Here is an 11,700-nt window from a genome sequence, read left to right as displayed (position 1 = left end):
TGGTGAGCGTTCTGGTGAACTATGACTGCTGTCGCATCATGCAGGTGGGGCTGCACATTGGTGGTGGTGGAGGGGAGTAGTTATAGTCTCGTTCCCAGTGCAAAAATGAAAGTATGAGGAACATAATGTGTTCATTCAAAGTAAAATGGATAAATGTGACAAGACCTCAGAGGTAATAGAAAATAGAGTTTTAAAACTGTTCAAAGTTAATAAACTCTAGTAAGCTCTTAAATATTTGTACCGGGCAACATCAGAGCGCTTTGAGAGCTCAGAACACAAAATGTTTCCAAAAATGGGCTCCAGTGCAAAACGAAATTAACCGGTTTGAACTGATCGGACCCCGACGGTCTGCATCTGTCTGACCCTGTAAATGACGCTCTGTCTTTTAACACTGATGATCAACGCCTGTGTCGCCGTCCTGGGTCAGGGCTCAGCTGGACAGTCCAGATCTCCAGGCAGCTACAGTCTCACCACACGCTGCTTTGTCTGTTGAGAAAACACAGCCGCTGGTTGGTGCTCCCTGTTCACGTCTCCAGCAGGATATTCAGGACACAAGTTTGTGCTGTTCCTAGTTTAGATCAACCTGCTTCTCTTCCAGATGAAATGATTTTCCGCTCCAAGTTTCACTGTTGTTTTTATTAATTGGTTTTCAATTTTCTACAATGTGTTTCTTACACAAATGCAATTTGGACACTCAATAGTTACATGTTCCCCTTTACTGAGGATATGTACAGTAATCCATTTAAAAATGACTGTAGAGAGCCATCTACAGGCGAAAGCCGACATCACATCACAGGAGCAGCATGTGAAAAACTAGGCTGTGTGGGACTCGCGGTGTGGACGCCCGCAGGAAGTCGCCCAGGGGGGTTATGGGAATTGCAGTTCGTAACTAGAAGCTATTGCCTGCTATGGTGAAGCGTTCAGACAGGGTTACACTTAGAGCGAACTACCTGCCTGCATGAACTTATTTAAAACAGCCGTGGGTGAAAACACCAGGCTCATATAACTGCTGTGGTACCGAAATACAATACAGTAATCTTTTCTCCTGTGCACAAACTTTGCTAGTTAAAGCCAACACTAACTAGCCGGTCAGTGAGCATCTGCAGTGCACTGTCGCAAGCCGCACAGCACAGCCTGGCACGCAGCCAGAGAGCGCGAATTGGCCCGCAGGAGATCTGAATCCCCAGAGATTGGATGAGTATTCAACTTCACTGTATTACAGCTCGAGAATTCAATTGTTATCCCAACCAGTTGATATCAATTTAATTCCTAAGAGTTATGTACTTGTTTTGAGTATCTAATGTAGAAGCTATAACCAAGTTCATTTACGAAACGGTCTAAATGAATGATATACTGAATGTATGTCCTCTTGATATGTGTAACACTTTGTAACTGATTGAATATATACCTTTTGTATTCTGATAACCCTCTCGATAAGATCTGTTAGTTTTACATGCATATTCTATGTATTCATAAATGTATCCTCGTGTATTAGTACCTGTGTGTGTGCGTTGTTTGAGTTATGTTGCATGGTTTGATTCTAAAGCCATCAAAAGAATCAACTTTGTGATTTACTGCTACAATTAAGAATTGTTCCAGTAAATGCCCAAACCCGACAGAACTGGTGCCTTCAGAGAGCCACTACATTTAATTTTGCTATGGCTATGATTACATATTTGGCGTCCCTGAACGGCTATGAAACATTACACCAGGAAAGAAGCGGCTCCTCACCTGGGACTAAAACAGCACTGAGAGGAGCTTGAGCGCTCAAACTCGGAGCGTCGCTTAGCAACCGGCGCAGCAGCGGTATCCGGAGGACGAGCCGGAAGCGGGTTTTGGCGCCAGTTTTTCTCTTTTATTATCGGCTCATGAGAATTAAGTCAATATAAAACATGAAAGTCAATTTCTCTCCCTTATCTGTCTGAACATAAGAAAGGTTACAAACCACAGACACAGACAGGACATTGTAAGAGTAGGGGTGTTGACAATGACACGTACAGTATGTATAAATGTAAAAAAAGTTCTGACTGCTGGTCAGTACAGATCCCTGGACACTGTGTGTGAGAGTAGGGGTGTGGACCTCAGTGGCCTGACTGTGGCCTGACTGCTGGTCAGTACAGATCCCAGGACACTGTGTGTGAGAGTAGGGGTGAGGACCCCAGTGTCCTGACTGCTGGTCAGTACAGATCCGTGACACAGTGTGTTAGTGTGGAGGTATCTTCATTTTTCAAGTTTCGCTGTGATATACTGAAATACTTCCTCAGTTTCTGTTCCTCTTTGCTGTTTCTTACCCTGGTCAAATACTCAGCTTCTCTATTTAAGTTGAAGTAGTATTTCAGTTTGTGTGTGTGTTGTGTTTGTGTGTGCTCCAGTGGGTAAGGTTGTGTTGTATGTCTTTTGCTGTGATTCGACTTTGATTTGTTTTGTGGTGGTTGTTGTTCTAAGGCATGTCACTGATTCACTGAGAGGATAGGAACTACTCCCCCTCAGTTCACCTGGAAGATGGAAGGAGAGAGAGACTGTACTGAGTCCTGTCTGTAGGATACCCATTACGACAAGCACACAGTGTATATAAATGAGATATTAATGAATCTGTACTGTTATAGACTGTACTGAGTCCTGTCTGTAGGATACCCCTCACAACAAGCACACAGTGTATATAAATGAATCTGTACTGGTATAGACTGTACTGAGTCCTGTCTGTAGGATACCCATCACAACAAGCACACAGTATATATAAATGAGATATAAATGATTCTGTACTGTTATAGACTGTAATGAGTCCTTCTATCTCAACAAGCACACAGTATAAAAACGATTGTAGCTGATGTAACATCTAATCATGATATACAGTAGATAGATACGATTTTATTGTCCCCTGAGGGAAAATTTTATGGACACCCAGCACTCCTGTACATTTAAGCAGAATGGAAACAAAAAAAGAGAGAAGAAAAGAAAAACACAGCACATTATTCTATTACAAAAAAATAAGAAAAATATTGCACATGTACAGTATAACACATAACAACATGTAACATGTATAACACGTCACAAAACATAAACATGTGTTTATTAAAATGCAGATTACATTATATCGAAATTATTCATTTCATTTAAATTTGTTTGCTGATATAATTTATATAATTTAATAACTGCTACACATGCACAGTTAAAACAGAGCCTCCGTATAGACACACCTGTCAGCTCTCCTACCGTTTTATCTCTACTACGGCGGTGCCTCCAGTTCCTCCGCATTCCTGAGTGCCGGTTCCTCCGGTTCTGCTCATTTCATGTGAACTGCGCTCGGACCTGCGGACCGGAGCGGGTTAGAGCGCCGGCACGGCCGCTCCGAAGGTCAGGAGAAAATTCTGAACTTTTCTCTCTTCTCACGGTGTGTCGGTTTAGCGAGAAATTATGGATTTTCAGTTCTGAAATCGAGAAAGTGCTCGAAAATCACGCTTTCAGGATAAACGATCAGCTGGCTGTTCTACACCAGTTAACTAATTAAAACTAAGTACTGTGAAGAGGGCCTAGACACTAACTCCATTTTTCCTTTGACCTCTGCCATTTCTTGACTCATCTGTCCTGAAATGATCATCTATAATGTGAATCTTGGACACAGGTAACATGAACAGATGTAGCTTCCCATGCATAGTTTGACTGGCTTTGGAAATCCATGAGAATATTCTGAATTTGCTCTCTGATGGAAGAGGTGAAATCACACCAACACACTTCGGGGCTTGGTGACCTGTGGACTCGGTCATTAACTATCTAATACAAGTTCAATACAGCTTGCACATGAAAGAATCCGACAGGTGGTGTGGAACTCCGAAGTCCACGTCAGGCCCATGACTTTCACACTTTTGCACCATCAGTTCTGCCCTTTGCTCATCTCACCCTCTGTTTCTGTGTCTCGGCCTCGCTGGTGGTGAGGCACTGTGTTCAATCAATGAGCTTTCTGAGGCGGTGAACAAGTTGACCTGATCTTCACCAGCAGGGGGTGCCTGCAGGCAGTGAGAGGTTTCTACAGGTTGGGGAGTTTTATCTGTCATCTGCTCTTTCCTCCCTGACCGGGTGCTGTGAGCTCGGGTCTTCACACAAAAAGGAAAATCTTGCACTTCCTGTGCCTCTGCCATGGTTGGGAGACATGTTGGTGTCACAGTTAATAGCTGAGTAAACAATGAGGGGGGAGATTGAATAAAATAAAGAAAATAAAGAGAAGGTGGGGCGGAGCTTAAATTTCAGCAGCCATCTTGAATTGGTCACTTGACCCCCCATATATTTTAGTAAAAAATAGAACAAATCATCTACCATCAAAGGACATGTGTCTAGAGAGAGAATAGATACAAAAATTCCATGTGTGATAAAAATTTGGTAATCTGTGATCTTTCTCTCTGACAGGGGAGCAACAGGCTGATTCCCATGAGGCACCACAGCGTCTCTCAGAGATCAGGATCATGCTGCTGGGGGAGAGATGGTCTGGGAGGAGCTCGGCAGGAAACACCATCCTGGGCAGAGAGGAGTTTGACACTAAGAGAGGAATGGAGGAATTTGAGAAGAGACAGGGTGAAGTAACTGGGAGGCAGGTCACTGTAGTTAACACACCAGAATGGTATTTCTGTTTTCAGTTGTACTCAGGTGGACAGGAGCATGCTTTCGAGGACACTCTAGACTGGAATAAAAAGGTGATTCAGCCCAGTGTGTCTCTGTGCCACCAGGACCCAACGCTCTCCTCCTGGAGATTAATCTGGACTCAATAACAGACCACTGGAGATCAGTGGAAAAGCATCTCAATCTTCTCAGTTAGAGAGTGTGGAAACACACAATAGTGCTGTTCACCTGGGGGAACACACTTAGAAACACAACCATTGAGCAGCGCATTGAGAGAGGAGGGAAGGAGCTCCAGTGGCTGGTGGAGAAATGTGGGAACAGGTATCATGTTCTCAACAACAAGAACAGGGGCGACCACACTCAGGTCACAGAGCTCCTGGAGAAGATAGAGGACATGGTGGCAGGAAACAATGGGCTGTACTTCACAACTGACATTGAGCAACTACACACTGAACCAGAAAAATATATTAAGCTAAAGGAGGAGAAGAGACAGAGAGAGACAGAGGGAGGGGGAGAGACAGAGAGAGACAGAGGAGTTGAGACAGAGGGAGGGGGAGAGACAGAGAAGTTGAGACAGAGAGAGGAGGAGAGACAGAGAGAGACGGAGGAACTCACACAGAGGGAGGAGGACAGATAGAGAGACATAGGAGCTGAGACAGAGGATTGAGGAGAGAGAGAGAGATGAGGAGCTCAGACAGAGGTTGGAGGAGGAGTGAAGCAGGAGAGAAGAGGAGCTGAAGGAGAAGATGAGAAAGACACTGAAGGAAGAGGAGCTGGAGAAAGAGACAGAGGAGCCCAGACTGGCTGTCAAGAGGAGGAACAGTAAAGAATTCAACCCTCCCAACAGTGAGTGTGATTGAAGCTCTATTACTGAGTCACTGATTTTACTGGTCATCAAACTCAGAGATTCAACCATCTTGTTTCCTGTTAGGAATTAAAATAATACTGTGCTCCGCTCTGTACTGTATTACTAACAGTGGCACACAGATGTGTGTCTGTTTAAATCCTCTGTGCTGTAATTGAACTGTTTTCTATCGGGAAGATTAGATTTAATCCATCACACAGCAGATCAATCTCTGTAATCTGTTCCTCAAGACTGTCTGACCAACAATCAATCAATAATCTAGGCTTATTTATCAATGCACGAACAGTACAGCAAACAGCAGTGTTGTCGGCATTGAAATGCTTTCGCCACGAGTTGGTTAAAGGTTCGTTAAGAGGGATAGAAGTGTAGAAGGACAGGAATTTATAGGGGTTAACATTAGGATACAACAGATTACACAATTGCAATTTACAGATAGTGCAGAGGTAACACAAGGATAGGTGGTATTTACAGATGCAGCCATTCAAAGTGCGCGGTACAGACACGTACCGGAGGTAATTGGCTACTGCGTCGCGCATTGTGACGCACGATGACGCGCGGTACCACGGTACGTGATTGGTTGACCGACAGGGATACTCATGTTAAAAAAGATTTACAGTAAACGTCTTTACTGTGCCCGTTGTAGTATTGAATATTTATATGGAATTTTACCACTGAAGGGAAATCTTAGTAGCTGAGCATAAAAAGAATAGGAGCATACAGTAACGCGTGTGAAGGCCATAAACAATATTAATTTTGGAACATAAACATACAGTATATGGCTGGTCTCGGTACTTTAAAGAAAACATACACACCAGTATTCCATTTCTCCCTAAACATTTTAAGCATCGAAGTCTTTAACTAACGAGATACCGGAGTCAACAAACATACTTTTAGAATTTGATTAAAAGGGAATATAATATGGAATTGCGTATCTAAAGAAATTAATTACGATATAATTATATTCATGTACTGCAGCACAAGAATAGTACACGCTGTACATTGCCTGTTGATAATGTTTCTGTAGTGCCTTTTCAGCATTCTCCATGTGACCTTGCTGGTGGCGCTGTGGGTTAGGTTCCTGACTCCCATGTCACATGGTCTGTGATTAAATCCCACAAGATTTATTTTTTCTTAACTAGTATACTTTAGATCTTTTTTTCTGAACCGGGGAAAATCTGATCATGTTTATAACAATAATAAAAACATATCACCTTTATGTGACATCACCTTAAGGAAAGCACATACAAGGGTTAATTGCACAATGGACTGCGCAAAGAAATTTAAAATAGTCTTCTTTAGGTGTGAGGGCAGGAGTGGATCGCAGAAGGCATAATCGGCAAATTAGGAAAACAAAGAACAGGACAGGTGAGACGTTTATCCAGAGCGCGAGTGGTCAGAAAAAGGAACAGCTGTTACGCCCAGGTTTTACGCTCTCTCTCTGCTGGATGAATAAAAGCATTTTATTAAAAACACGTTTGCGTTTGTCTGGGTATTTACTTTGTAATCTGTGGTTTACATCTACTGTATTGTTTTGAGATGCCACTTTTAAAGGTGATATGTAAAATAAATGTATTATTGTTAGAGAAACATGATCAGATTTTCCCTGGTTCAGAAAAAAGACGATTAAAATCTGTAATCTTTCCACTTGTATGTCATCGGAAAATACAAGTTTCTGCTTTGTGTAAGGATGGTATCAAAAAGTAATCTAAGTGGTGAGAAAGCTGTGCTCCTCAAAGCGCTTTACAGGATAAAAACAATAACAGCAATGGTGGCTGGGCAAACGATTTTTTTATAGAAATACAAAATGAGATATAATGATGTGTCACGGCTAAGACATTAACGAGTACAACCTCCCTCTCTGCGGGAGTTCTGGCTGTGACGAATTAAACCAGTTTCACAGGTATTTTCAAAGCAGAAGGGGGCGAGATTTCCAGCTTAATTTTAGTTAAATTAAATAATTTTTTAAAATTAAAATTCATTCTATACAGCAATCGGATATTTGGGTACCGTTTCATAAAACTTTCATGCTTAAAATGTTTAGGGAGAAATGGAAGACTGATAATGGAATGAAATGAAATGGAATGAATGATAAGTGTCGCAGTTTAAATAATTTTCGTAGTTAGAAATTATGAAACGCTCTGTTAAAAGCAAGAGAGTTTTTATGTCCGTTGCAGTAAAAGAAAATGCCTGACAAAGTAGGGCTTTGACAGATTCCAAGTGCATTTTTGCAATTTACGTTGCATTGTCCATTGTGCTGCTGTAATACAGTTTAAAATAAGTCTAAAATGTATCAGCTTTATTTATGGGATGCAATTTAGAAGAAGTCAAAAACCGCACTCAAAATGCAATTTAAAGCTTTCTGGCAAGAGGAGACACCCAAATTAATAATGTAACATGCCACTGTTTGTGCATGAACAAAGTTATACTGCTATTTTCCTTAGATACGCGATTAAAAAAAATATTTTTTTTGAATCCCCGGCGGAACACATTCCATAAGAATCAGAGCTATTATGTATCGCCTTTAAAGGTGGCTTCTCAAAACGCTTTACAGGATAAAAACAACAATATTTTATTTCATTGCACTTTGAAAACCAAGTAATAACTTAACTATATGTGCAAACGTTTTATGATATGTCGCTGTTATGAATGTCTGTGGAGTGTATCTTATTTGCCTGTCTTTCCTGGCTCTTTTGCTCGCCCTCCCCCCTCTCTCCCTCAGTTTAATTCAAGGTGCTTTATTAGCATGACAATCAGTGTTGGGTATTTACTTTGCTTTGAGATTCCACTTTTAAAGGTGATATATAAAATCAAGGCTTTAACTTGCTTTAACTCCGCAACTCTGAGTTCTCGTGTCTGTCCTATCCGAACCGAAAGTATTACAATATGTATCTTTATAGCAGGTGGTGTACAAATGTTTAGCATATATTACACTTTTATAAAATGTATTTAACAAATAAAAATGATTACAATCTAATCTTTCCACGTTTGCTCCCAAGATCCTAAGAAAAATAAATCTAAACGGGGAGGAAGCTATGCTGAAAGTTTATTAAGATACTTAGAAGACAAAGATATCAATTTATGTTGCATTTGTCTGATTGTGAATCAAAAAACACATATTTAAATACGCGTTTACGATTTAAACTGTGTGACATGGGAGTCAGGAACCTAACCCACAGAGCCACCAGCAAGGTCACATGCAGTGTGCTGAAAAAGCACTACAGAAACATTATCAACAGACAATGTACAGCGTGTACTATTCTTGTGTTGAGGTACATGAATATAATTATATCGTTATTAATTTCTTTAGATACGCGATTCCATATTATATTCCCTTTTAATCAAATTCTAAAAAGTATGCTTGTTGACTCCAGTATCAGGTTAATGAAAGACTTCGATGCTTAAAATTTTTAGGGAGAAATGGAATACTGGTGTGTATGTTTTCTTTAAACTACCGAGACAAGCCATATACTGTATGTTTAAGTTCCAAAATTCATATCGTTTATGGCCTTCACACGCGTTACAATATGCTCCTATTCTTTTTATGCTCAGGTACTAAGATGTCCCTTCAGTGGTAAAAATCCATACAAATATTCAATACTTAAACGGGCACAGTTAAGACATTAAATATACATATACATACTGTATACAGTACAGTTTGCATACGGTAATATGTTTATGTTCCTAAATCAATCTCTTTTATGAGCATGTGAAAGGCATGGTGAATCGATTCTCAAAAATTACTGTACCTTGCATGATTGGAAACAAATGCGTAATTGTGAAATGCTCTATAAAAATGTACTCTATTACAAATTTACAATTTGTTGATAATAGAAATGTTAGGTTCTCTAAAGCTTTGTGATAGTTCACCCACCCAGGCAGCAAAAGATCAGCTGCACTGGTAAGATGCGACACCAAAGATATGATTAATAACCTTTTAAATCTGAAGGGAGATCTGAAGGGATCCCTTCCCCCCCCACACACACACAGTAGAAGCAGGAAGCAGAAGCAGGGACCGTTGTCAGAAGGGAAGAAGGTGACTATTCATTGTTATCAAAAATGACTTAGATTCGATCATGTTGTGATATTTTGAAATATAAAAGTCAATTGATTGTCCATAATATCGCTATTCTATTTTTTCGAAGAGATGTTTGTTTAAAGGAAAGTCACAACGCCAGCTGGATTTGAACACACAACCCGTGAGTTGGTAATCAGGCATGTAGACCAGTGGGCTACAAGGGAAGTCACATGAAGCGAGAGGCGAAACAGCCCTACACAGCCCTGTCGCAGTACACGAATATAATCATATCGTTATTAATTTCTTTAGATATGCGATTCCATATTATATTTGCAGAAAAGCTTAAAACTACCACTTTTTCACACGCTATTTCACATGTTAGTTAAATACTTCGATGCTTAAAATGTTTAGGGAGAAATGGAATATCGGTGTGTATTTTTTCTTTAAAGTACCGATTCCTCTAATCTGAGTGGTTCCATAATATCTGGTATACGGAAAAGAAAGCGTTGATAAAAAAGCCTGGATTCTCATGTATCTGATACAAGTATCTTTTAATACAGTCTTTGCTGTGCTCTTGAGGATCCTTGTGATATTTTGAGCTCTAGTTGAATGATAAGTGTCGCATTTTAAATAATTTTCGTAGTTAGAAATTATGAAATGCCCTGTTAAAAGCAAGGGAGTTTTTATGTCCGTTGAAGTAAAAGAAAATGCCTGACAAAGTAGGGCTTGGACAGATTCCAAGTGCTTGTACAAATGTGCTAAAGAAATTATACTTTGAGTATACAGCTTGTCCAAAGTCATTCATTATTAATACTATTAGTAATATCTTCGGTAAAGGCTTTGATGCATAAATATTTCTGATGAAGGTAGGTTGTGTACTTTTGTCCAACTGAGCAATCTTGCTTCCATAAAATATACCAACATTTTAATGACTGATGATTAACATGCTATAATACACAGTTTAAATTTAAAACTCAAATGCTGTACATGAGAGGTTAAGCTTTATTGGCTCCTCCTGGTGGTTTTACAAGGTGATGCCGGATAGTTTCCGGCATGACGTCAAATGACGCGATTAACCCCGTGATACTGTGTGATACCGCGACACGCCCACCGGGGTATACCGCGAAATACCCCACCCATTTTGAATGGGTGCATCTGTAGGTATTTAGGTGTCCTGACAGTAGTAGGGTACAGGGTAGGAGGTATTTAGTGCTCTTCGTAGGTGTCCTGAGAGTGCAGTTCAAGGAGGTAACTGCAGGCATCTGCTGTGGTTGGCTGTTCAGTAGTCTTACTGCCTGGGGGAAGAAGCTGTTACGAAACCAGGTGGTCTTGGTCTGTATACTTCGGTACTGTTTTCCAGATGGAAGTAGACAGAACAAGTTGTGGTTTTGGTGACTGGGGTCCCTGAAGATGGACCTGGCCTTCCTGAGGCATCTAACAGAGTCGATATCCTCTGTGTTCAGTAGCGCAGCCGGTAGTGTTTTGAGTCAGTTTCACCACCCTCTGGATGACCTAGCGCTCGTGGGCGGAGCAGTTACCACACCAAGCAGTGGTGCAGCCGGTTAGGATGCTTTCAGTGGTGCAGCTGTAGAAGCTGGTCAGGATGAGTGACGGCATTCTGAACTTCTTCAGTCTGCGGAGAAAGCATAGCCGCTGTCTTGTCTACGGGGTTGGTGTGGTAGGTCCAGGTTAGATCGTCTATGATGTTGACACCTAGGAATTTGAAAATCTGGACCACTGCAGACCCGCTGAATGATGAATGGGTGCGTGGTCTGTTACTTGGTGCTTCCTGTTGTCCACGATCAGCTCCCTAGTTTTGCTGGTGTTCAGAGAGAGGCTGTTGTCATTACTTCATGCTGTCAGCGTTTCTACCTCCTCCCTGTCTGCAGACTCATCACCGTTCGTGATCAAGCTGATGATCGTTGTATTGTCCGCAAACTTGATGATGGAGTTTGTCTTGTTCCTGGCTATGCAGTCGTGGGTGAATAGGGAGTAGAGGAGAGGTCTGATTACTCAGCCCTGGGGGGGCACCGATGCTCAGAGTCAGGGTGGAGGATGTACTTGTGCTGACTCTCACCACCTGTGGTCGGCCTGTCAGAAAGTCCAGGATCCAATTGCAGAGAGGGGAGCTTAGTCCTAGGTCCTGGAGCTTGGTGATAAGCCTTAAGGGTATGATGGTGTTGAATGCTGAGCTGTAATCGACAACATT

Source organism: Lepisosteus oculatus, chromosome 14, assembly GCF_040954835.1.
Source record: "Lepisosteus oculatus isolate fLepOcu1 chromosome 14, fLepOcu1.hap2, whole genome shotgun sequence".
Lineage (NCBI taxonomy): Eukaryota > Metazoa > Chordata > Actinopteri > Semionotiformes > Lepisosteidae > Lepisosteus > Lepisosteus oculatus.
Note: the sequence above shows the minus strand (reverse complement) of the source record.